The sequence below is a fragment of the Eutrema salsugineum genome, unplaced genomic scaffold (genome assembly GCF_000478725.1).
Source record: "Eutrema salsugineum unplaced genomic scaffold, Eutsalg1_0 scaffold_14, whole genome shotgun sequence".
NCBI lineage: Eukaryota > Viridiplantae > Streptophyta > Magnoliopsida > Brassicales > Brassicaceae > Eutrema > Eutrema salsugineum.
Window position 1 is genome coordinate 373,174 of NW_006256877.1, and position 727 is coordinate 373,900.

The 727-nt window shown below is 42.2% G+C and overlaps 1 non-coding gene across 1 annotated transcript; it reads right to left on the reverse strand.

Moving 5' to 3' along the window:
* Window positions 1–291: 291 nt before the first annotated feature.
* LOC112088617 lies at window positions 292–398 on the reverse strand. Its single transcript, XR_002900563.1, has one exon. It is a non-coding gene; the product is annotated as a small nucleolar RNA R71 (small nucleolar RNA).
* Window positions 399–727: the final 329 nt, after the last annotated feature.

Here is a 727-nt window from a genome sequence, read left to right on the forward strand (position 1 = left end):
AACAACAACTTTGAAGTGAAGGCATCCTTGTTGAATATGGTCCAGAACTCAAAGTTCCATGGATTAGCAATGGAAGATCCCTTGGAACACTTGGATCAATTTGATAAGGTGTGTGACCTGACTAAGATTCATGGAGTTTCAGAAGACAACTTCAAGCTAAGATTATTCCCCTTCAGTCTTGGTGACAAAGCTCACCAATGGGAGAAGAATCTTCCAAGAGGCTCCATTCAAACCTGGGAGCATTGCAAGCAAGCCTTCCTGTCTAAGTTCTTCTCCACCTCAAGAACTGCTAAACTAAGGAATCAAATATCTAGCTTCACTCAGCACAGCAATGAGAGTTTTGGTGAAGCATATGAGAGATTCAGGAGCTACACAAACCAATGCCCACACCATGGGTTTAGTGAGGCTTCTCTTCTCAGCACACTTTATAGAGGAGCTCTTCCCAAGATTAGAAACCAGCTGGATACTGCTTCCAATGGGAACTTTCTGGGTAAAGAGATTCATGCTGCTTTAGAGCTAGTGGAGAACTTAGCAATGACGAATGACACTTATGGAGAAGACTATGACAGATCAAATAGATCTGAAGGTTCAAGCTCAGAACAGAGGCTCACTAGGGAAGTTAAGGAGTTGAGAAGTGAATTGGACAAGCTGAAATTCACCACTCAGAAGCCAATGCATTTTGTTGGAGAGTATGAGGAACCTTCTCAAATATTTGAGAACATAAGTG